We start from the raw sequence: 25,162 nt of genomic DNA, 5'->3' as shown, positions 1-25,162 counted from the left end.
CCGTACTATTAGTTAAGACATCAATTTTAATCACATTCTGACGAGGTCAAATTTTCAGTGTCCAAGGGGCCAAATTTTGGTAGTGAGCAATCCCGACTTAATGATCCCCACTGAATTGGCCATACTCGAATTAGTTTAGACATCAATTTTAAACACATTCTGACGAGGTCAAATTTTAAGTGTCCAAGGGGCGAAATTTTGGGTGTGAGCAATCCCAATTTAGAGATCCCCTCTGAATTGGCCATACTTGAATGAGTTTCGAGATCTATTTTGGTCACATTCTGATGAGGTCATATTTTGGGTGTCTAAGGTTCCAAATGTTTGGAGTGAGCAATCCCGATTTAGAGATCCCCACTGAATTGACCATACTCGAATTAGTTTAGACATCTGGCCACAATCTGACAAGGTCGAATTTTGGGTGTCCCATGGGCCAAATTTTGGTTGTGAACAATCCCCACTGTATTGGCCATACTCGAATTAGTTTAGATGTCAATTTTAATCACATTCTGACGAGGTCAAATTTTCAGCGTCCAAGGGGCCAAATTTTGGGAGACCAATCCTGACAAAGATATCACCACTGAATTAGCCATACTCGAATAAGTTTAGACATCAATTTTGGTCACATTCTGACGAGGTCAAATTTTCGACCTCCAAGAGGCCAAATTTTTGTTGTGAGCAATGCCGATTTAGAGATCCCCACTGAATTGGCCATACTCGAATTAGTTTAGACATCAATTTTAATCACATTCTGATGAGGTCAAATTTTCAGTGTCCAAGGGGACAAATTTTGGGTGTGAGCAATCCCGATTTAGAGATCCCCACTGAATTGGCCATACTATTAGTTAAGACATGAATTTTAATCACATTCTGACGAGGTCAAATTTTCAGTGTCCAAGGGGCCAAATTTTGGGTGTTAGATAGTGAGAGACCGGAAAGCGTGGCGTGACATGGTCCATAGGGTCACGAAGAGTCGGACACGACTGAACGCCTGAACTGAACTGAACTGAATCCCGATTTAGAGATCCTTACCGAATTGGCCATAATAGAATAAGTTTAGACATCACTTTTAGTCACATTCTGACGAGGTCAAATTTTCGGTGTCCAAGGGGCCACATTTTGGGAGAGCAATCCCGACGTAGAGATCACCACTGAATTAGCCATACCCGAATAAGTTTAGACATCAATTTTGGTCACATTCTGACGAGGTCACATTTTCGGTCTCCAAGACGCCAAATTTTTGTTGTGAGCAATCCCGATTTAAAGATGCCCATTGAATTGGCCATACTCATATTAGTTTAGACATAAAATTTGGCCACAATCTGACAAGGTCTAATTTTGGGTGTCCAAGGGGCCAAATTTTGGTAGTGAGCAATCCCGACTTAATGATCCCCACTGAATTGGCCATACTCGAATTAGTTTAGACATCAATTTTAAACACATTCTGACGAGGTCAAATTTTAAGTGTCCAAGGGGCGAAATTTTGGGTGTGAGCAATCCCGATTTAGAGATCCCCTCTGAATTGGCCATACTTGAATGAGTTTCGAGATCTATTTTGGTCACATTCTGATGAGGTCATATTTTGGGTGTCTAAGGTTCCAAATGTTTGGAGTGAGCAATCCCGATTTAGAGATCCCCACTGAATTGACCATACTCGAATTAGGTTAGACATCAAATTTGGCCACAATCTGACAAGGTCAAATTTTGGGTGTCTAAGGGGCCAAATTTTGGCAGTGAACAATCCAGACTTAGAGATCCCCATTGAATAGGCCATACACGAATAAGTTCAGAGATCAATTTTGGTAACCTTCTGACGAGATCAAATTTTCAGTGTCCAAGGGGCCAAATTTTGGGTGTTAGCAATCCCGATTTAGAGATCCTTACCGAATTGGCCATAATAGAATAAGTTTAGACATCACTTTTAGTCACATTCTGACGTTGTCAAATTTTCGGTGCCCAAGGGGCCACATTTTGGGAGAGCAGTCCCGACATAGAGATCACCACTGAATTAGCCATACTCGAATTAGTTTAGACATCAATTTTGGTCACATTCTGACGAGGTCAAATTTTGGGTGTCCAAGGGGCCAAATTTTTGGAGTGAGCAATCCCGATTTAGAGATCCCCACTGAATTGGCCATACTCGAATTAGTCTAGACATCAATTTTGGCCACAATCTGACAAGGTCGAATTATGAGTGTCCAAGTATCAAATTTTGGGAGTGAGCAAATCACGAATTAAAGATCCCCACTGAATTCGCCATACTCGAATTAGTTTAGACACCAATTTTGGTCACATTCTGACAAGGTCAAATTTTCGGTGTCCAAGGGGCCAAATTTTGGGAGAGCAACCCCGACATAGAGATCACCACTGAATTAGCCATACTCGAATAAGTTTAGACATCAATGTTGGTCACATTCTGACGAGGTCAAATTTTCGACCTCCAAGAGGCCAAATCTTTGTTGTGAGCAATCCCGATTTAGAGATCCCCACTGGATTGGCCATACTCAAATTAGTTTAGACATCAATTTTAAACACATTCTGACGAGATCAAATTTTGGGTGTCCAAGAGGCCAAATTTTTGTTGTGAGCAATCCCGATTTAGAGATCCCCACTGAATTGGCCATACTCAAATTAGGTTAGACATCAAATTTGGCCACAATCTGACAAGGTCAAATTTTGGGTGTCCAAGGGGCCAAATTTTGGTAGTGAACAATCCAGACTTAGGGATCCCCATTGAATAGGCCATACACGAATAAGTTCAGAGATCAATCTTGGTCACCTTCTGACGAGATCAAATTTTCAGTGTCCAAGGGGCCAAATTTTGGGTGTTAGCAATCCCGATTTAGAGATCCTTACCGAATTGGCCATAATAGAATAAGTTTAGACATCACTTTTAGTCACATTCTGACGTTGTTAAATTTTCGGTGCCCAAGGGGCCACATTTTGGGAGAGCAGTCCCGACATAGAGATCACCACTGAATTAGCCATACTCGAATAAGTTTAGACATCAATTTTGGTCTCATTCTGACGAAGTCAAATTTTCGGTCTCCAAGAGGCAAAATTTTGGTAGTGAAAAATCCCGACTTAAAGATCCCCACTGAATTGGCTATACTCGAATTAGTTAAGACATCAATTTTAATCACATTCTGACGAGGTCAAATTTTCTGTGTCCAAGGGGCCAAATTTTTGTTGTGAGCAATCCCGTTTAGAGATCCCCACTGAATTGGCAATACTCAAATTAGTTTAGACATCAATTTTGGTAACATTCTGACGAGGTCGAATTTTGGGCGTCCCAGGGGCCAAATTTTGGGTTTAAGCAATCCCGATTTAGAGATCGCCACTGAATTGGCCGTACTATTAGTTAAGACATCAATTTTAATCACATTCTGACGAGGTCAAATTTTCAGTGTCCAAGGGGCCAAATTTTGGGTGTTAGCAATCCCGATTTAGAGATCCTTACCGAATTGGCCATATAGAATAAGTTTAGACATCACTTTTAGTCACATTCTGACGAGGTGAAATTTTCGGTGTCCAAGGGGCCATATTGTGGGAGAGCAATCCCGACATAGAGATCACCACCGAATTAGCCATAGTCGAATAAGTTTAGACATCAATTTTGGTCACATTCTGACGAAGTCAAATTTTCGGTCTCCAAGAGGCCAAATTTTTGTTTTGAGCAATCCTGATTTAGAGATCCCCACTGAATTGGCCATACTTGAATTATATTCGGGATCAATTCTGGCCACAATCTGACAAGGTCAAATTTTGGATATCCAAGGGGCCAAATTTTGGGTTTGAGCAATCCCGATTTAGAGATCCCCACTGAATTGGCCATACTATTAGTTAAGACATGAATTTTAATCACATTCTGACGAGGTCAAATTTTTAGTGTCCAAGGGGCCAAATTTTGGGTGTTAGTGAGAGACCAGAAAGCGTGGCGTGACAGGGTCCATAGGGTCACGAAGAGTCGGACACGACTGAACGCCTGAACTGAACTGAATCCCGATTTAGAGATCCTTACCGAATTGGCCATAATAGAATAAGTTTAGATATCACTTTTAGTCACATTCTGACGAGGTCAAATTTTCGGTGTCCAAGGGGCCACATTTTGGGAGAGCAATCCCGACATAGAGATCACCACTGAATTAGCCATACTCGGATAAGTTTAGACGTCAATTTTGGTCACATTCTGACGAAGTCTATTTTCCGGTCTCCAAGAGGCCAAATTTTGGTAGTGAAAAATCCCGACTTAAAGATCCCCACTGAATTGGCCATACTCGAATTAGTTAAGACATCAATTTTAATCACATTCTGACGAGGTCAAATTTTCAGTGTCCAAGGGGCCAAATTTCGGGTGTTAGCAATCCCGATTTAGAGATTGGCCATACTCGAATATGTTTAGACATCACTTTTAGTCACATTCTGCGAGGTCAAATTTTCGGTGTCCAAGGGGCCAAATTTTGGGAGAGCAATCCCGACATTGAGATCCCCACCGAATTGGCCATACTCGAATATGTTTCGACATCACTTTTAGTCACATTCTGACGAGGTCAAATTTTCGGTGTCCAAGGGGCCAAATTTTGGGAGAGCAATCCCAACATAGAGATCACCACTGAAATAGCCATACTCGAACAGGTTTAGACATCAATTTTGGTCACATTCTGACGAGGTGGAATTTTGGGTGTCCCAGGGGCCAAATTTTGGGTTTGAGCAATCCCGATTTAGAGATCCCCACTGAATTGGCCATACTATTAGTTAAGACATCAATTTTAATCACATTCTGACGAGGTCAAATTTTCAGTGTCCAAGGGGCCAAATTTTGGGTGTTAGCAATCCCGATTTAGAGATCCTTACCGAATTGGCCATAATAGAATAAGTTTAGACATCACTTTTAGTCACATTCTGACGTTGTCAAATTTTCGGTGCTCAAGGGGCCACATTTTGGGAGAGCAGTCCCGACATAGAGATCACCACTGAATTAGCCATACTCGAATAAGTTTAGACATCAATTTTGGTCACATTCTGACGAGGTCAAATTTTGGGTGTCCAAGGGGCCAAATTTTTGGAGTGAGCAATCCCGATTTAAAGATCCCCACTGAATTGGCCATACTCGAATTAGTTTAGACATCAATTTTGGCCACAATCTGACAAGGTCGAATTATGAGTGTCCAAGAGGCCAAATTTTGGGAGTGAGCAAATCACGAATTAAAGATCCCCACTGAATTCGCCATACTCGAATTAGTTTAGACACCAATTTTGGTCACATTCTGACAAGGTCAAATTTTCGGTGTCCAAGGGGCCAAATTTTGGGAGAGCAACCCCGACATAGAGATCACCACTGAAATAGCCATACTCGAATAAGTTTAGACATCAATGTTGGTCACATTCTGACGAGGTCAAATTTTCGACCTCCAAGAGGCCAAATCTTTGTTGTGAGCAATCCCGATTTAGAGATCCCCACTGAATTGGCCATACTCAAATTAGTTTAGACATCAATTTTAAACACATTCTGACGAGATCAAATTCTGGGTGTCCAAGAGGCCAAATTTTTGTTGTGAGCAATCCCGATTTAGAGATCCCCACTGATTTGGCCATACTCAAATTAGGTTAGACATCAAATTTGGCCACAATCTGACAAGGTCAAATTTTGGGTGTCCAAGGGGCCAAATTTTGGTAGTGAACAATCCAGACTTAGAGATCCCCATTGAATAGGCCATACACGAATAAGTTCAGAGATCAATTTTGGTCACCTTCTGACGAGATCAAATTTTCAGTGTCCAAGGGGCCAAATTTTGGGTGTTAGCAATCCCGATTTAGAGATCCTTACCGAATTGGCCATAATAGAATAAGTTTAGACATCACTTTTAGTCACATTCTGACGTTGTTAAATTTTCGGTGCCCAAGGGGCCACATTTTGGGAGAGCAGTCCCGACATAGAGATCACCACTGAATTAGCCATACTCGAATAAGTTTAGACATCAATTTTGGTCTCATTCTGACGAAGTCAAATTTTCGGTCTCCAAGAGGCAAAATTTTGGTAGTGAAAAATCCCGACTTAAAGATCCCCACTGAATTGGCTATACTCGAATTAGTTAAGACATCAATTTTAATCACATTCTGACGAGGTCAAATTTTCTGTGTCCAAGGGGCCAAATTTTTGTTGTGAGCAATCCCGTTTAGAGATCCCCACTGAATTGGCAATACTCAAATTAGTTTAGACATCAATTTTGGTAACATTCTGACGAGGTCGAATTTTGGGCGTCCCAGGGGCCAAATTTTGGGTTTAAGCAATCCCGATTTAGAGATCGCCACTGAATTGGCCGTACTATTAGTTAAGACATCAATATTAATCACATTCTGACGAGGTCAAATTTTCAGTGTCCAAGGGGCCAAATTTTGGGTGTTAGCAATCCCGATTTAGAGATCCTTACCGAATTGGCCATACTCAAATTAGTTTAGACATTAAATTTGGCCACAATCGGACAAGATCAAATTTTGGGTGTCCAAGGGGCCAAATTTTGGTAGTGAGCAATCCCGACTTAATGATCCCCACTGAATTGGCCATACTCGAATTAGTTTAGACATCAATTTTAAACACATTCTGACGAGGTCAAATTTTAAGTGTCCAAGGGGCGAAATTTTGGGTGTGAGCAATCCCGATTTAGAGATCCCCTCTGAATTGGCCATACTTGAATGAGTTTCGAGATCTATTTTGGTCACATTCTGATGAGGTCATATTTTGGGTGTCTAAGGTTCCAAATGTTTGGAGTGAGCAATCCCGATTTAGAGATCCCCACTGAATTGACCATACTCGAATTAGGTTAGACATCAAATTTGGCCACAATCTGACAAGGTCAAATTTTGGGTGTCTAAGGGGCCAAATTTTGGCAGTGAACAATCCAGACTTAGAGATCCCCATTGAATAGGCCATACACGAATAAGTTCAGAGATCAATTTTGGTAACCTTCTGACGAGATCAAATTTTCAGTGTCCAAGGGGCCAAATTTTGGGTGTTAGCAATCCCGATTTAGAGATCCTTACCGAATTGGCCATAATAGAATAAGTTTAGACATCACTTTTAGTCACATTCTGACGTTGTCAAATTTTCGGTGCCCAAGGGGCCACATTTTGGGAGAGCAGTCCCGACATAGAGATCACCACTGAATTAGCCATACTCGAATTAGTTTAGACATCAATTTTGGTCACATTCTGACGAGGTCAAATTTTGGGTGTCCAAGGGGCCAAATTTTTGGAGTGAGCAATCCCGATTTAGAGATCCCCACTGAATTGGCCATACTCGAATTAGTCTAGACATCAATTTTGGCCACAATCTGACAAGGTCGAATTATGAGTGTCCAAGTATCAAATTTTGGGAGTGAGCAAATCACGAATTAAAGATCCCCATTGAATTCGCCATACTCGAATTAGTTTAGACACCAATTTTGGTCACATTCTGACAAGGTCAAATTTTCGGTGTCCAAGGGGCCAAATTTTGGGAGAGCAACCCCGACATAGAGATCACCACTGAATTAGCCATACTCGAATAAGTTTAGACATCAATGTTGGTCACATTCTGACGAGGTCAAATTTTCGACCTCCAAGAGGCCAAATCTTTGTTGTGAGCAATCCCGATTTAGAGATCCCCACTGGATTGGCCATACTCAAATTAGTTTAGACATCAATTTTAAACACATTCTGACGAGATCAAATTTTGGGTGTCCAAGAGGCCAAATTTTTGTTGTGAGCAATCCCGATTTAGAGATCCCCACTGAATTGGCCATACTCAAATTAGGTTAGACATCAAATTTGGCCACAATCTGACAAGGTCAAATTTTGGGTGTCCAAGGGGCCAAATTTTGGTAGTGAACAATCCAGACTTAGGGATCCCCATTGAATAGGCCATACACGAATAAGTTCAGAGATCAATCTTGGTCACCTTCTGACGAGATCAAATTTTCAGTGTCCAAGGGGCCAAATTTTGGGTGTTAGCAATCCCGATTTAGAGATCCTTACCGAATTGGCCATAATAGAATAAGTTTAGACATCACTTTTAGTCACATTCTGACGTTGTTAAATTTTCGGTGCCCAAGGGGCCACATTTTGGGAGAGCAGTCCCGACATAGAGATCACCACTGAATTAGCCATACTCGAATAAGTTTAGACATCAATTTTGGTCTCATTCTGACGAAGTCAAATTTTCGGTCTCCAAGAGGCAAAATTTTGGTAGTGAAAAATCCCGACTTAAAGATCCCCACTGAATTGGCTATACTCGAATTAGTTAAGACATCAATTTTAATCACATTCTGACGAGGTCAAATTTTCTGTGTCCAAGGGGCCAAATTTTTGTTGTGAGCAATCCCGTTTAGAGATCCCCACTGAATTGGCAATACTCAAATTAGTTTAGACATCAATTTTGGTAACATTCTGACGAGGTCGAATTTTGGGCGTCCCAGGGGCCAAATTTTGGGTTTAAGCAATCCCGATTTAGAGATCGCCACTGAATTGGCCGTACTATTAGTTAAGACATCAATTTTAATCACATTCTGACGAGGTCAAATTTTCAGTGTCCAAGGGGCCAAATTTTGGGTGTTAGCAATCCCGATTTAGAGATCCTTACCGAATTGGCCATATAGAATAAGTTTAGACATCACTTTTAGTCACATTCTGACGAGGTGAAATTTTCGGTGTCCAAGGGGCCATATTGTGGGAGAGCAATCCCGACATAGAGATCACCACCGAATTAGCCATAGTCGAATAAGTTTAGACATCAATTTTGGTCACATTCTGACGAAGTCAAATTTTTGGTCTCCAAGAGGCCAAATTTTTGTTTTGAGCAATCCTGATTTAGAGATCCCCACTGAATTGGCCATACTTGAATTATATTCGGGATCAATTCTGGCCACAATCTGACAAGGTCAAATTTTGGATATCCAAGGGGCCAAATTTTGGGTTTGAGCAATCCCGATTTAGAGATCCCCACTGAATTGGCCATACTATTAGTTAAGACATGAATTTTAATCACATTCTGACGAGGTCAAATTTTTAGTGTCCAAGGGGCCAAATTTTGGGTGTTAGTGAGAGACCAGAAAGCGTGGCGTGACAGGGTCCATAGGGTCACGAAGAGTCGGACACGACTGAACGCCTGAACTGAACTGAATCCCGATTTAGAGATCCTTACCGAATTGGCCATAATAGAATAAGTTTAGATATCACTTTTAGTCACATTCTGACGAGGTCAAATTTTCGGTGTCCAAGGGGCCACATTTTGGGAGAGCAATCCCGACATAGAGATCACCACTGAATTAGCCATACTCGGATAAGTTTAGACGTCAATTTTGGTCACATTCTGACGAAGTCTATTTTCCGGTCTCCAAGAGGCCAAATTTTGGTAGTGAAAAATCCCGACTTAAAGATCCCCACTGAATTGGCCATACTCGAATTAGTTAAGACATCAATTTTAATCACATTCTGACGAGGTCAAATTTTCAGTGTCCAAGGGGCCAAATTTCGGGTGTTAGCAATCCCGATTTAGAGATTGGCCATACTCGAATATGTTTAGACATCACTTTTAGTCACATTCTGACGAGGTCAAATTTTCGGTGTCCAAGGGGCCAAATTTTGGGAGAGCAATCCCGACATTGAGATCCCCACCGAATTGGCCATACTCGAATATGTTTCGACATCACTTTTAGTCACATTCTGACGAGGTCAAATTTTCGGTGTCCAAGGGGCCAAATTTTGGGAGAGCAATCCCAACATAGAGATCACCACTGAAATAGCCATACTCGAACAGGTTTAGACATCAATTTTGGTCACATTCTGACGAGGTGGAATTTTGGGTGTCCCAGGGGCCAAATTTTGGGTTTGAGCAATCCCGATTTAGAGATCCCCACTGAATTGGCCATACTATTAGTTAAGACATCAATTTAATCACATTCTGGCGAGGTCAAATTTTCAGTGTCCAAGGGGCCAAATTTTGGGTGTTAGCAATCCGATTTAGAGATCCTTACCGAATTGGCCATAATAGAATAAGTTTAGACATCACTTTTAGTCACATTCTGACGTTGTCAAATTTTCGGTGCTCAAGGGGCCACATTTTGGGAGAGCAGTCCCGACATAGAGATCACCACTGAATTAGCCATACTCGAATAAGTTTAGACATCAATTTTGGTCACATTCTGACGAGGTCAAATTTTGGGTGTCCAAGGGGCCAAATTTTTGGAGTGAGCAATCCCGATTTAAAGATCCCCACTGAATTGGCCATACTCGAATTAGTTTAGACATCAATTTTGGCCACAATCTGACAAGGTCGAATTATGAGTGTCCAAGAGGCCAAATTTTGGGAGTGAGCAAATCACGAATTAAAGATCCCCACTGAATTCGCCATACTCGAATTAGTTTAGACACCAATTTTGGTCACATTCTGACAAGGTCAAATTTTCGGTGTCCAAGGGGCCAAATTTTGGGAGAGCAACCCCGACATAGAGATCACCACTGAAATAGCCATACTCGAATAAGTTTAGACATCAATGTTGGTCACATTCTGACGAGGTCAAATTTTCGACCTCCAAGAGGCCAAATCTTTGTTGTGAGCAATCCCGATTTAGAGATCCCCACTGAATTGGCCATACTCAAATTAGTTTAGACATCAATTTTAAACACATTCTGACGAGATCAAATTCTGGGTGTCCAAGAGGCCAAATTTTTGTTGTGAGCAATCCCGATTTAGAGATCCCCACTGATTTGGCCATACTCAAATTAGGTTAGACATCAAATTTGGCCACAATCTGACAAGGTCAAATTTTGGGTGTCCAAGGGGCCAAATTTTGGTAGTGAACAATCCAGACTTAGAGATCCCCATTGAATAGGCCATACACGAATAAGTTCAGAGATCAATTTTGGTCACCTTCTGACGAGATCAAATTTTCAGTGTCCAAGGGGCCAAATTTTGGGTGTTAGCAATCCCGATTTAGAGATCCTTACCGAATTGGCCATAATAGAATAAGTTTAGACATCACTTTTAGTCACATTCTGACGTTGTTAAATTTTCGGTGCCCAAGGGGCCACATTTTGGGAGAGCAGTCCCGACATAGAGATCACCACTGAATTAGCCATACTCGAATAAGTTTAGACATCAATTTTGGTCTCATTCTGACGAAGTCAAATTTTCGGTCTCCAAGAGGCAAAATTTTGGTAGTGAAAAATCCCGACTTAAAGATCCCCACTGAATTGGCTATACTCGAATTAGTTAAGACATCAATTTTAATCACATTCTGATGAGGTCAAATTTTCTGTGTCCAAGGGGCCAAATTTTTGTTGTGAGCAATCCCGTTTAGAGATCCCCACTGAATTGGCAATACTCAAATTAGTTTAGACATCAATTTTGGTAACATTCTGACGAGGTCGAATTTTGGGCGTCCCAGGGGCCAAATTTTGGGTTTAAGCAATCCCGATTTAGAGATCGCCACTGAATTGGCCGTACTATTAGTTAAGACATCAATATTAATCACATTCTGACGAGGTCAAATTTTCAGTGTCCAAGGGGCCAAATTTTGGGTGTTAGCAATCCCGATTTAGAGATCCTTACCGAATTGGCCATACTCAAATTAGTTTAGACATTAAATTTGGCCACAATCGGACAAGATCAAATTTTGGGTGTCCAAGGGGCCAAATTTTGGTAGTGAGCAATCCCGACTTAATGATCCCCACTGAATTGGCCATACTCGAATTAGTTTAGACATCAATTTTAAACACATTCTGACGAGGTCAAATTTTAAGTGTCCAAGGGGCGAAATTTTGGGTGTGAGCAATCCCGATTTAGAGATCCCCTCTGAATTGGCCATACTTGAATGAGTTTCGAGATCTATTTTGGTCACATTCTGATGAGGTCATATTTTGGGTGTCTAAGGTTCCAAATGTTTGGAGTGAGCAATCCCGATTTAGAGATCCCCACTGAATTGACCATACTCGAATTAGTTTAGACATCTGGCCACAATCTGACAAGGTCGAATTTTGGGTGTCCCATGGGCCAAATTTTGGTTGTGAACAATCCCCACTGTATTGTCCATACTCGAATTAGTTTAGATGTCAATTTTAATCACATTCTGACGAGGTCAAATTTTCAGTGTCCAAGGGGCCAAATTTTGGGAGACCAATCCTGACAAAGAGATCACCACTGAATTAGCCATACTCGAATAAGTTTAGACATCAATTTTGGTCACATTCTGACGAGGTCAAATTTTCGACCTCCAAGAGGCCAAATTTTTGTTGTGAGCAATGCCGATTTAGAGATCCCCACTGAATTGGCCATACTCGAATTAGTTTAGACATCAATTTTAATCACATTCTGATGAGGTCAAATTTTCAGTGTCCAAGGGGACAAATTTTGGGTGTGAGCAATCCCGATTTAGAGATCCCCACTGAATTGGCCATACTCGAATTAGTTTAGACATCAATTTTGGCCACAATCTGACAAGGTCGAATTATGAGTGTCCAAGGGGCCAAATTTTGGGAGTGAGCAATTCATGAATTAAAGATCCCCACTGAATAGGCCATACTCGAATTAGTTTAGACACCAATTTTGGTCACATTCTGACAAGGTCAAATTTTCGGTGTCCAAGGGGCGAAATTTTGGGAGAGCAACCCCGACATAGAGATCACCACAGAATTAGCCATACTCGAATAAGTTTAGACATCAATGTTGTTCACATTCTGACGAGGTCACATTTTCGACCTCCAAGAGGCCAAATTTTTGTTGTGAGCAATCCCGATTTTGAGATCCCCACTGGATTGGCCATACTCAAATTAGGTTGGACATCAAATTTGGCCACAATCTGACAAGGTCAAATTTTGGGTGTCCAAGGGGCCAAATTTTGGTAGTGAACAATCCAGACTTAGAGATCCCCATTGAATAGGCCATACACGAATAAGTTCAGAGATCAATTTTGGTCACCTTCTGATGAGATCAAATTTTCAGTGTCCAAGGGGCCAAATTTTGGGTGTTAGCAATCCCGATTTAGAGATCCTTACCGAATTGGCCATAATAGAATAAGTTTAGACATCACTTTTAGTCACATTCTGACGTTGTCAAATTTTCGGTGCCCAAGGGGCCACATTTTGGGAGAGCAGTCCCGACATAGAGATCAACACTGAATTAGCCATACTCGAATAAGTTTAGACATCAATTTTGGTCACATTCTGACGAAGTCAAATTTTCGGTCTCCAAGAGGCCAAATTTTGGTAGTGAAAAATCCCGACTTAAAGATCCCCACTGAATTGGCCATACTCGAATTAGTTAAGACATCAATTTTAATCACATTCTGACGAGGTCAAATTTTCAGTGTCCAAGGGGCCAAATTTCGGGTGTTAGCAATCCCGATTTAGAGATCCCCACCGAATTGGCCATACTCGAATAAGTTTAACATCACTTTTAGTCACATTCTGACGAGGTCAAATTTTTGGTGTCCAAGGGGCCAAATTTTGGAAGAGCAATCCCGACGTAGAGATCACCACTGAATTAGCCATACCCGAATAAGTTTAGACATCAATTTTGGTCACATTCTGACTAGGTCAAATTTTCGGTCTCCAAGAGGCCAAATTTTTGTGAGCAATCCCGATTTAGAGATCCCCACTGAACTGGCAATACTCAAATTAGTTTAGACATTAAATTTGGCCACAATCTGACAAGGTGAAATTTTGGGTGTCCAAGGGGCCAAATTTTTGTAGTGAACAATCCGAACTTAGAGATCCCCATTGAATAGGCCATACTCGAATTAGTTCAGAGATCAATTTTGGTCGCCTTCTGATGAGGTCAAATTTTGGGTGTCCCAGGGGCCAAATCTTGGTAGTGAACAATCCCGACTTAAAGATCCCCACTGAATTGGCCATATTCCAATTAGTTTAGACATCAATTTTAAACACATTCTGACGAGGTCAAATTTAAATGTCGAAGGGGCCAAATTTTGGGTGTGAGCAATGCCTATTTAGAGATCCCCACTGAATTGGCCATACTCGAATTAGTTCGGAGATCAATTTTTGTTTCTGATGAGGTCAAATTTTGGGTGTCCCAGGGGCCAAATTTTGGTAGTCAATAATCCTGGCTTAAAGATCCCCACTGAATTTGCCATACTCGAATTAGTTTAGACATCAATTTTAATCACATTCTGACGAGGTCAAATTTTCAGTGTCCAAGGGGCCAAATTTTGGGTGTTAGATAGTGAGAGACCGGAAAGCGTGGCGTGACATGGTTCATAGGGTCACGAAGAGTCGGACACGACTGAACGCCTGAACTGAACTGAACTGAATCCCGATTTAGAGATCCTTACCGAATTGGCCATAATAGAATAAGTTTAGACATCACTTTTAGTCACATTCTGACGAGGTCAAATTTTGGGTGTCCAAGGGGCCACATTTTGGGAGAGCAATCCCGACGTAGAGATCACCACTGAATTAGCCATACCCGAATAAGTTTAGACATCAATTTTGGTCACATTCTGACGAGGTCACATTTTCGGTCTCCAAGACGCCAAATTTTTGTTGTGAGCAATCCCGATTTAGAGATGCCCACTGAATTGGCCATACTCAAATTAGTTTAGAGATAAAATTTGGCCACAATCTGACAAGGTCAAATTTTGGGTGTCCAAGGGGCCAAATTTTGGTAGTGAGCAATCCCGACTTAATGATCCCCACTGAATTGGCCATACTCGAATTAGTTTAGACATCAATTTTAAACACATTCTGACGAGGTCAAATTTTAAGTGTCCAAGGGGCGAAATTTTGGGTGTGAGCAATCCCGATTTAGAGATCCCCTCTGAATTGGCCATACTTGAATGAGTTTCGAGATCTATTTTGGTCACATTCTGATGAGGTCATATTTTGGGTGTCTAAGGTTCCAAATGTTTGGAGTGAGCAATCCCGATTTAGAGATCCCCACTGAATTGACCATACTCGAATTAGGTTATACATCAAATTTGGCCACAATCTGACAAGGTCAAATTTTGGGTGTCCAAGGGGCCAAATTTTGGCATGAACAATCCAGACTTAGAGATCCCCATTGAATAGGCCATACACGAATAAGTTCAGAGATCAATTTTGGTAACCTTCTGACGAGATCAAATTTTCAGTGTCCAAGGGGCCAAATTTTGGGTGTTAGCAATCCCGATTTAGAGATCCTTACCGAATTGGCCATAATAGAATAAGTTTAGACATCACTTTTAGTCACATTCTGACGTTGTCAAATTTTCGGTGCCCAAGGGGCCACATTTTGGGAGAGCAGTCCCGACATAGAGATCACCACTGAATTAGCCATACTCGAATAAGTTTAGACATCAATTTTGGTCACATTCTGACGAGGTCAAATTTTGGGTGTCCAAGGGGCCAAATTTTTGGAGTGAGCAATCCCGATTTAGAGATCCCCACTGAATTGGCCATACTCGAATTAGTCTAGACATCAATTTTGGCCACAATCTGACAAGGTCGAATTATGAGTGTCCAAGGATCAAATTTTGGGAGTGAGCAAATCACGAATTAAAGATCCCCACTGAATTCGCCATACTCGAATTAGTTTAGACACCAATTTTGGTCACATTCTGACAAGGTCAAATTTTCGGTGTCCAAGGGGCCAAATTTTGGGAGAGCAACCCCGACATAGAGATCACCACTGAATTAGCCATACTCGAATAAGTTTAGACATCAATGTTGGTCACGTTCTGACGAGGTCAAATTTTCGACCTCCAAGAGGCCAAATCTTTGTTGTGAGCAATCCCGATTTAGAGATCCCCACTGGATTGGCCATACTCAAATTAGTTTAGACATCAATTTTAAACACATTCTGACGAGATCAAATTTTGGGTGTCCTAGAGGCCAAATTTTTGTTGTGAGCAATCCCGATTTAGAGATCCCCACTGAATTGGCCATACTCAAATTAGGTTAGACATCAAATTTGGCCACAATCTGACAAGGTCAAATTTTGGGTGTCCAAGGGGCCAAATTTTGGTAGTGAACAATCCAGACTTAGAGATCCCCATTGAATAGGCCATACACGAATAAGTTCAGAGATCAATTTTGGTCACCTTCTGACGAGATCAAATTTTCAGTGTCCAAGGGGCCAAATTTTGGGTGTTAGCAATCCCGATTTAGAGATCCTTACCGAATTGGCCATAATAGAATAAGTTTAGACATAACTTTTAGTCACATTCTGACGTTGTTAAATTTTCGGTGCCCAAGGGGCCACATTTTGGGAGAGCAGTCCCGACATAGAGATCACCACTGAATTAGCCATACTCGAATAAGTTTAGACATCAATTTTGGTCTCATTCTGACGAAGTCAAATTTTCGGTCTCCAAGAGGCAAAATTTTGGTAGTGAAAAATCCCGACTTAAAGATCCCCACTGAATTGGCTATACTCGAATTAGTTAAGATATCAATTTTAATCACATTCTGACGAGGTCAAATTTTCAGTGTCCAAGGGGCCAAATTTTGGGTGTTAGCAATCCCGATTTAGAGATCCTTACCGAATTGGCCATATAGAATAAGTTTAGACATCACTTTTAGTCACATTCTGACGAGGTAAAATTTTCGGTGTCCAAGGGGCCATATTGTGGGAGAGCAATCCCGACATAGAGATCACCACCGATATAGCGATAGTCGAATAAGTTTAGACATCAATTTTGGTCACATTCTGACGAAGTCAAATTTTCGGTCTCCAAGAGGCCAAATTTTTGTTTTGAGCAATCCTGATTTAGAGATCCCCACTGAATTGGCCATACTCGAATTATATTCGGGATCAATTCTGGCCACAATCTGACAAGGTCAAATTTTGGATATCCAAGGGGCCAAATTTTGGGTTTGAGCAATCCCGATTTAGAGATCCCCATTGAATTGGCCATACTATTGGTTAAGACATGAATTTTAATCACATTCTGACGAGGTCAAATTTTTAGTGTCCAAGGGGCCAAATTTTGGGTGTTAGTGAGAGACCGGAAAGCGTGGCGTGACAGGGTCCATAGGGTCACGAAGAGTCGGACACGACTGAACGCCTGAACTGAACTGAATCCCGATTTAGAGATCCTTTCCGAATTGGCCATAATAGAATAAGTTTAGATATCACTTTTAGTCACATTCTGACGAGGTCAAATTTTCGGTGTCCAAGGGGCCACATTTTGGGAGAGCAATCCCGACATAGAGATCACCACTGAATTAGCCATACTCGGATAAGTTTAGACGTCAATTTTGGTCACATTCTGACGAAGTCTATTTTCCGGTCTCCAAGAGGCCAAATTTTGGTAGTGAAAAATCCCGACTTAAAGGTCCCCACTGAATTGGCCATACTCGAATTAGTTAAGACATCAATTTTAATCACATTCTGACGAGGTCTAATTTTCAGTGTCCAAGGGGCCAAATTTCGGGTGTTAGCAATCCCGATTTAGAGATCCCCACCGAATTGGCCATACTCGAATATGTTTAGACATCACTTTTAGTCACATTCTGCGAGGTCAAATTTTCGGTGTCCAAGGGGCCAAATTTTGGGAGAGCAATCCCGACATTGAGATCCCCACCGAATTGGCCATACTCGAATATGTTTCGACATCACTTTTAGTCACATTCTGACGAGGTCAAATTTGCGGTGTCCAAGGGGCCAAATTTTGGGAGAGCAATCCCAACCTAGAGATCACCACTGAAATAGCCATACTCGAACAGGTTTAGACATCAATTTTGGTCACATTCTGACGAGGTGGAATTTTGGGTGTCCCAGGGGCCAAATTTTGGGTTTGAGCAATCCCGATTTAGAGATCCCCACTGAATTGGCCATACTATTAGTTAAGACATCAATTTTAATCACATTCTGACGAGGTCAAATTTTCAGTGTCCAAGGGGCCAAATTTTGGGTGTTAGCAATCCTGATTTAGAGATCCTTACCGAATTGGCCATAATAGAATAAGTTTAGACATCACTTTTAGTCACATTCTGACGTTGTCAAATTTTCGGTGCCCAAGGGGCCACATTTTGGGAGAGCAGTCCCGACATAGAGATCACCACTGAATTAGCCATACTCGAATAAGTTTAGACATCAATTTTGGTCACAATCTGACGAGGTCAAATTTTGGGTGTCCAAGGGGCCAAATTTTTGGAGTGAGCAATCCCGATTTAGAGATCCCCACTGAATTGGCCATACTCGAATTAGTTTAGACATCAATTTTGGCCACAATCTGACAAGGTCGAATTATGAGTGTCCAAGAGGCCAAATTTTGGGAGTGAGCAAATCACGAATTAAAGATCCCCACTGAATTCGCCATACTCGAATTAGTTTAGACACCAATTTTGGTCACATTCTGACAAGGTCAAATTTTCGGTGTCCAAGGGGCCAAATTTTGGGAGAGCAACCCCGACATAGAGATCACCACTGAATTAGCCATACACGAATAAGTTTAGACATCAATGTTGGTCACATTCTGACGAGGTCAAATTTTCGACCTCCAAGAGGCCAAATCTTTGTTGTGAGCAATCCCGATTTAGAGATCCCCACTGAATTGGCCATACTCAAATTAGTTTAGACATCAATTTTAAACACATTCTGACGAGATCAAATTTTGGGTGTCCAAGAGGCCAAATTTTTGTTGTGAGCAATCCCGATTTAGAGATCCCCACTGATTTGGCCATACTCAAATTAGGTTAGACATCAAATTTGGCCACAATCTGACAAGGTCAAATTTTGGGTGTCCAAGGGGCCAAATTTTGGTAGTGAACAATCCAGACTTAGAGATCCCCATTGAATAGGCCATACACGAATAAGTTCAGAGATCAATTTTGGTCACCTTCTGACGAGATCAAATTTTCAGTGTCCAAGGGGCCAAATTTTGGGTGTTAGCAATCCCGATTTAGAGATCCTTACCGAATTGGCCATAATAGAATAAGTTTAGACATCACTTTTAGTCACATTCTGATGTTGTTAAATTTTCGGTGCCCAAGGGGCCACATTTTGGGAGAGCAGTCCCGACATAGAGATCATCACTGAATTAGCCATACTCGAATAAGTTTAGACATCAATTTTGGTCTCATTCTGACGAAGTCAAATTTTCGGTCTCCAAGAGGCAAAATTTTGGTAGTGAAAAATCCCGACTTAAAGATCCCCACTGAATTGGCTATACTCGAATTAGTTAAGACATCAATTTTAATCACATTCTGACGAGGTCAAATTTTCTGTGTCCAAGGGGCCAAATTTTTGTTGTGAGCAATCCCGTTTAGAGATCCCCACTGAATTGGCAATACTCAAATTAGTTTAGACATCAATTTTGGTAACATTCGGACAAGGTCGAATTTTGGGCGTCCCAGGGGCCAAATTTTGGGTTTAAGCAATCCCGATTTAGAGATCGCCACTGAATTGGCCGTACTATTAGTTAAGACATCAATTTTAATCACATTCTAACGAGGTCAAATTTTCAGTGTCCAAGGGGCCAAATTTTGGGTGTTAGCAATCCCGATTTAGAGATCCTTACCGAATTGGCCATACTCAAATTAGTTTAGACATTAAATTTGGCCACAATCGGACAAGATCAAATTTTGGGTGTCCAAGGGGCCAAATTTTGGTAGTGAGCAATCCCGACTTAATGATCCCCACTGAATTGGCCATACTCGAATTAGTTTAGACATCAATTTTAAACACATTCTGACGAGGTCAAATTTTAAGTGTCCAAGGGGCGAAATTTTGGGTGTGAGCAATCCCGATTTAGAGATCCCCTCTGAATTGGCCATACTTGAATGAGTTTCGAGATCTATTTTGGTCACATTCTGATGAGGTCATATTTTGGGTGTCTAAGGTTCCAAATGTTTGGAGTGAGCAATCCCGATTTAGAGATCCCCACTGAATTGACCATACTCGAATTAGTTTAGACATCTGGCCACAATCTGACAAGGTCGAATTTTGGGTGTCCCATGGGCCAAATTTTGGTTGTGAACAATCCCCACTGTATTCTCCATACTCGAATTAGTTTAGATGTCAATTTTAATCACATTCTGACAAGGTCAAATTTTCAGTGTCCAAGGGGCCAAATTTTGGGAGACCAATCCTGACAAAGAGATCACCACTGAATTAGCCATACTCGAATAAGTTTAGACATCAATTTTGGTCACATTCTGACGAGGTCAAATTTTCGACCTCCAAGAGGCCAAATTTTTGTTGTGAGCAATGCCGATTTAGAGATCCCCACTGAATTGGCCATACTCGAATTAGTTTAGACATCAATTTTAATCACATTCTGATGAGGTCAAATTTTCAGTGTCCAAGGGGACAAATTTTGGGTGTGAGCAATCCCGATTTAGAGATCCCCACTGAATTGGCCATACTCGAATTAGTTTAGACATCAATTTTGGCCACAATCTGACAAGGTCGAATTATGAGTGTCCAAGGGGCCAAATTTTGGGAGTGAGCAATTCATGAATTTAAGATCCCCACTGAATTGGCCATACTCGAATTAGTTTAGACACCAATTTTGGTCACATTCTGACAAGGTCAAATTTTCGACCTCCAAGAGGCCAAATTTTTGCTGTGAACAATCCCGATTTTGAGATCCCCACTGGATTGGCCATACTCAAATTAGGTTAGACATCAAATTTGGCCACAATCTGACAAGGTCAAATTTTGGGTGTCCAAGGGGCCAAATTTTGGTAGTGAACAATCCAGACTTAGAGATCCCCATTGAATAGGCCATACACGAATAAGTTCAGAGATCAATTTTGGTCACCTTCTGACGAGATCAAATTTTCAGTGTCCAAGGGGCCAAATTTTGGGTGTTAGCAATCCCGATTTAGAGATCCTTACTGAATTGGCCATAATAGAATAAGTTTAGACATCACTTTTAGTCACATTCTGACGTTGTCAAATTTTCGGTGCCCAAGCGGCCACATTTTGGGAGAGCAATCCCTACATAGAGATCACCACTGAATTAGCCATACTCGAATAAGTTTAGACATCAATTTTGGTCACATTCTGACGAAGTCTATTTTCCGGTCTCCAAGAGGCCAAATTTTGGTAGTGAAAAATCCCGACTTAAAGATCCCCACTGAATTGGCCATACTCGAATTAGTTAAGACATCAATTTTAATCACATTCTGACGAGGTCAAATTTTCAGTGTCCAAGGGGCCAAATTTCATGTGTTAGCAATCCCGATTTAGAGATCCCCACCGAATTGGCCATACTCGAATATGTTTAGACATCACTTTTAGTCACATTCTGCGAGGTCAAATTTTCGGTGTCCAAGGGGCCAAATTTTGGGAGAGCAATCCCGACATTCAGATCCCCACCGAATTGGCCATACTCGAATATGTTTAGACATCACTTTTAGTCACATTCTGACGAGGTCAAATTTTCGGTGTCCAAGGGGCCAAATTTTGGGAGAGCAATCCCAACATAGAGATCACCACTGAAATAGCCATACTCGAACAGGTTTAGACATCAATTTTGGTCACATTTTGACGAGGTGGAATTTTGGGTGTCCCAGGGGCCAAATTTTGGGTTTGAGCAATCCCGATTTAGAGATCCCCACTGAATTGGCCATACTATTAGTTAAGACATCAATTTTATTCACATTCTGACGAGGTCAAATTTTCAGTGTCCAAGGGACCAAATTTTGGGTGTTAGCAATCCCTATTTAGAGATCCTTACCGAATTGGCCATAATAGAATAAGTTTAGACATCACTTTTAGTCACATTCTGACGTTGTCAAATTTTCGGTGCCCAAGGGGCCACATTTTGGGAGAGCAGTCCCGACATAGAGATCACCACTGAATTAGCCATACTCGAATAAGTTTAGACATCAATTTTGGTAACATTCTGATGAGGTCAAATTTTGGGTGTCCAAGGGGCCAAATTTTTGGAGTGAGCAATCCCGATTTAGAGATCCCCACTGAATTGGCCATACTCGAATTAGTTTAGACATCAATTTTGGCCACAATCTGACAAGGTCGAATTATGAGTGTCCAAGGGGCCAAATTTTGGGAGTGAGCAAATCACGAATTAAAGATCCCCACTGAATTCGCCATACTCGAATTAGTTTAGACACCAATTTTGGTCACATTCTGACAAGGTCAAATTTTCGGTGTCCAAGGGGCCAAATTTTGGGAGAGCAACCCCGACATAGAGATCACCACTTAATTAGCCATACTCGAATAAGTTTAGACATCAATGTTGGTCACATTCTGACGAGGTCAAATTTTGGGTGTCCAAGGGGCCAAATTTTGGTAGTGAACAATCCAGACTTAGAGATCCCCATTGAATAGGCCATACACGAATAAGTTCAGAGATCAATTTTGGTCACCTTCTGACGAGATCAAATTTTCAGTGTCCAAGGGGCCAAATTTTGGGTGTTAGCAATCCCGATTTAGAGATCCTTACCGAATTGGCCATAATAGAATAAGTTTAGACATCACTTTTAGTCACATTCTGATGTTGTTAAATTTTCGGTGCCCAAGGGGCCACATTTTGGGAGAGCAGTCCCGACATAGAGATCATCACTGAATTAGCCATACTCGAATAAGTTTAGACATCAATTTTGGTCTCATTCTGACGAAGTCAAATTTTCGGTCTCCAAGAGGCAAAATTTTGGTAGTGAAAAATCCCGACTTAAAGATCCCCACTGAATTGGCTATACTCGAATTAGTTAAGACATCAATTTTAATCACATTCTGACGAGGTCAAATTTTCTGTGTCCAAGGGGCCAAATTTTTGTTGTGAGCAATCCCGTTTAGAGATCCCCACTGAATTGGCAATACTCAAATTAGTTTAGACATCAATTTTGGTAACATTCGGACAAGGTCGAATTTTGGGCGTCCCAGGGGCCAAATTTTGGGTTTAAGCAATCCCGATTTAGAGATCGCCACTGAATTGGCCGTACTATTAGTTAAGACATCAATTTTAATCACATTCTAACGAGGTCAAATTTTCAGTGTCCAAGGGGCCAAATTTTGGGTGTTAGCAATCCCGATTTAGAGATCCTTACCGAATTGGCCATACTCAAATTAGTTTAGACATTAAATTTGGCCACAATCGGACAAGATCAAATTTTGGGTGTCCAAGGGGCCAAATTTTGGTAGTGAGCAATCCCGACTTAATGATCCCCACTGAATTGGCCATACTCGAATTAGTTTAGACATCAATTTTAAACACATTCTGACGAGGTCAAATTTTAAGTGTCCAAGGGGCGAAATTTTGGGTGTGAGCAATCCCGATTTAGAGATCCCCTCTGAATTGGCCATACTTGAATGAGTTTCGAGATCTATTTTGGTCACATTCTGATGAGGTCATATTTTGGGTGTCTAAGGTTCCAAATGTTTGGAGTGAGCAATCCCGATTTAGAGATCCCCACTGAATTGACCATACTCGAATTAGTTTAGACATCTGGCCACAATCTGACAAGGTCGAATTTTGGGTGTCCCATGGGCCAAATTTTGGTTGTGAACAATCCCCACTGTATTCTCCATACTCGAATTAGTTTAGATGTCAATTTTAATCACATTCTGACAAGGTCAAATTTTCAGTGTCCAAGGGGCCAAATTTTGGGAGACCAATCCTGACAAAGAGATCACCACTGAATTAGCCATACTCGAATAAGTTTAGACATCAATTTTGGTCACATTCTGACGAGGTCAAATTTTCGACCTCCAAGAGGCCAAATTTTTGTTGTGAGCAATGCCGATTTAGAGATCCCCACTGAATTGGCCATACTCGAATTAGTTTAGACATCAATTTTAATCACATTCTGATGAGGTCAAATTTTCAGTGTCCAAGGGGACAAATTTTGGGTGTGAGCAATCCCGATTTAGAGATCCCCACTGAATTGGCCATACTCGAATTAGTTTAGACATCAATTTTGGCCACAATCTGACAAGGTCGAATTATGAGTGTCCAAGGGGCCAAATTTTGGGAGTGAGCAATTCATGAATTTAAGATCCCCACTGAATTGGCCATACTCGAATTAGTTTAGACACCAATTTTGGTCACATTCTGACAAGGTCAAATTTTCGACCTCCAAGAGGCCAAATTTTTGCTGTGAACAATCCCGATTTTGAGATCCCCACTGGATTGGCCATACTCAAATTAGGTTAGACATCAAATTTGGCCACAATCTGACAAGGTCAAATTTTGGGTGTCCAAGGGGCCAAATTTTGGTAGTGAACAATCCAGACTTAGAGATCCCCATTGAATAGGCCATACACGAATAAGTTCAGAGATCAATTTTGGTCACCTTCTGACGAGATCAAATTTTCAGTGTCCAAGGGGCCAAATTTTGGGTGTTAGCAATCCCGATTTAGAGATCCTTACTGAATTGGCCATAATAGAATAAGTTTAGACATCACTTTTAGTCACATTCTGACGTTGTCAAATTTTCGGTGCCCAAGCGGCCACATTTTGGGAGAGCAATCCCTACATAGAGATCACCACTGAATTAGCCATACTCGAATAAGTTTAGACATCAATTTTGGTCACATTCTGACGAAGTCTATTTTCCGGTCTCCAAGAGGCCAAATTTTGGTAGTGAAAAATCCCGACTTAAAGATCCCCACTGAATTGGCCATACTCGAATTAGTTAAGACATCAATTTTAATCACATTCTGACGAGGTCAAATTTTCAGTGTCCAAGGGGCCAAATTTCATGTGTTAGCAATCCCGATTTAGAGATCCCCACCGAATTGGCCATACTCGAATATGTTTAGACATCACTTTTAGTCACATTCTGCGAGGTCAAATTTTCGGTGTCCAAGGGGCCAAATTTTGGGAGAGCAATCCCGACATTCAGATCCCCACCGAATTGGCCATACTCGAATATGTTTAGACATCACTTTTAGTCACATTCTGACGAGGTCAAATTTTCGGTGTCCAAGGGGCCAAATTTTGGGAGAGCAATCCCAACATAGAGATCACCACTGAAATAGCCATACTCGAACAGGTTTAGACATCAATTTTGGTCACATTTTGACGAGGTGGAATTTTGGGTGTCCCAGGGGCCAAATTTTGGGTTTGAGCAATCCCGATTTAGAGATCCCCACTGAATTGGCCATACTATTAGTTAAGACATCAATTTTATTCACATTCTGACGAGGTCAAATTTTCAGTGTCCAAGGGACCAAATTTTGGGTGTTAGCAATCCCTATTTAGAGATCCTTACCGAATTG

This window comes from Amblyomma maculatum, chromosome 10 (genome assembly GCF_055883805.1).
Source record: "Amblyomma maculatum isolate TAMU_Amacu chromosome 10, ASM5588380v1, whole genome shotgun sequence".
NCBI classification, from domain to species: Eukaryota; Metazoa; Arthropoda; class Arachnida; order Ixodida; family Ixodidae; genus Amblyomma; species Amblyomma maculatum.
This window is presented reverse-complemented; position numbering follows the sequence as displayed.